The sequence below is a fragment of the Nerophis ophidion genome, linkage group LG19 (assembly GCF_033978795.1).
Source record: "Nerophis ophidion isolate RoL-2023_Sa linkage group LG19, RoL_Noph_v1.0, whole genome shotgun sequence".
In the NCBI taxonomy this organism is placed as follows: Eukaryota; Metazoa; Chordata; class Actinopteri; order Syngnathiformes; family Syngnathidae; genus Nerophis; species Nerophis ophidion.
The window spans coordinates 36,763,944-36,766,500 of NC_084629.1; positions in this window are offsets into that span (position 1 = coordinate 36,763,944).

Sequence of the window (2,557 nt, forward strand, 5' to 3'; positions counted from 1 at the left end):
CACTGCAGGACTTCTTTATCACACATGATATCACACACAAGTAAACACGCTGCAGGACTGCTTGTATCGCACATGATATCACACACAAGTAAACACGCTGCAAGACTGCTTGTATCGCACATGATATCACACACATGTAAACACGCTGCAGGACTACCTGTATCACAAATGATATCACACACAAGTAAGCACTCTGCAGGACTGTGTGTATTGCACATGATATCACATACAGATAAACACTTTTTAGGACTTTTTGTATCGCACATTATATCCCACACAAGTAAACACGCTGCAGGGCTGCTTGTATCGCACATGATATCACACACAAGTAAACACGCTGAAGTATTGCCTGTATCACACATAATATCACACAACAGTAAATACAGTACGACTGCTTGTATCACAAATGATGTCACACACAAGTAAACACGCTGGAGGACTGCTTGTATCGCACGCAACATCACACACAACTAATACTTTACAGGACTGCTTGTATCGCGCACGATGTCACACACAACTCAACACGCTACACAAGTAAACATTTTCCAGGACTACGTGTATCACACATGATATCCCACACAAGTCAACACATTGCAGGACTGCTCGCATCGCGCCTTATATTGCACACGGGTAAACAAGCTGCAGGACGTCTCGTATCGCACACAATATCACACACTAGTAAACTCACTGCAGCACTGCTTGTATCACAAATGATGTCACACACGAGTAAACACGCTGGAGGAATTCTTGTATCGCACGTGGCATCACACACAACTAATACTCTGGAGGACTGCTTGTATCGCACGAAACATCACTCAAAACTAATACTCTGCAGGACTGCTTGTATCGCGCACGATGTCACACACAACTCAACACGCTGCTTGTATCACACACGATATAACACAAGTAAAAATTGTCCAGGACTACTTGTATCACACATGATATCACACACAAGTCAACATGCTGCAGGAGTGCTTGTATCGCACATGATATCACACACAAGTCAACAAGCTGCGGGACGTCTCGCATCGCACACAATATCACACACTAGTAAAGTGTATCACACACGATATAACACAAGTAAAAATTTTCCAGGACTACTTGTATCACACATGATATCACACACAAGTCAACATGCTGCAGGAGTGCTTGTATCGCACATGATATTACACACAAGTCAACACACTGCAGGACTGCTTGTATCGCACATGATATCACACATATGTAAACAGGCCGCAGGACTGTTTGTATTGCCCATGATATCACACACAAGTAAACACGCTGCAGGACTGCTTGTATCGCCCATGATATCACACACAAGTTAACACACTGCAGGACTGCTTGTATCGCACATGATATCACACATAAGTAAACACGCCGCAGGACTGCTTGTATCACAAATGATACCACACTTTAGTAAACCTTCTGCAGGACTGTGTGTATTGCACATGATATCACTTTCAGATAAACACTTTTTAGGACTTTTTGTATCGCACATTATATCCCACACAAGTAAACACGCTGCAGGGCTGCTTGTATCGCACATGATATCACACACAAGTAAACACTGCAGGACAGCTTGTATAGCACATGATATCACACACAAGTAAACACGCTGAAGTACTGCCTGTATTACACATAATATCACACAACAGTAAATGCTGCACAACTGCTTGTATCGCAAATGATATCACACACAAGTAAACATGCTTCAGGACTGCTTGTATCGCCCATGATATCAAACACAAGTAAACAACCTGCAGGATTGCTTGTATTGCACATGATATCACGCACAAGTAAACAAGCTGCATAACTTATTGTATCGCACATGATATCACACACAAGTAAACAAGCTGCATAACTTATTGTATCGCACATGATATCACACACAAGTCAACAAGCTACAGGACGTCTCGTATCGCACATGATATCGCACACTAGTAAACTCACTGCAGCACTGCTTGTATCACAAATGATGTCACACACGAGTAAACACGCTGGAGGATTGCTTGTATCGCACGTGGCATCACACACAACTAATACTCTACAGGACTGCTTGTATCGCACGCAACATCACACACAATTAATACTCTACAGGACTACTTGTATCACACATGATATCACACACAAGTAAACTCACTGCAGCACTGCTTGTATCACAAATGATGTCACACACGAGTAAACACGCTGGAGGATTGCTTGTATCGCACGTGGCATCACACACAACTAATACTCTGCAGGACTGCTTGTATCGCGCACGATACCACACACAACTCAACACGCTGCTTGTATCACACACGATATAACACAAGTAAAAAATTTCCAGGACTACTTGTATCACACATGATATCACACACAAGTCAACATACTGCAGGAGTGCTTGTATCGCACATGATATCACACACAAGTCAACAAGCTACAGGACGTCTCGTATCGCACACGATATCGCACACTAGTGAACTCACTGCAGCACTGCTTGTATCACAAATGATGTCACACACGAGTAAACACGCTGGAGGAATTCTTGTATCGCACGTGGCATCACACACAACTAATA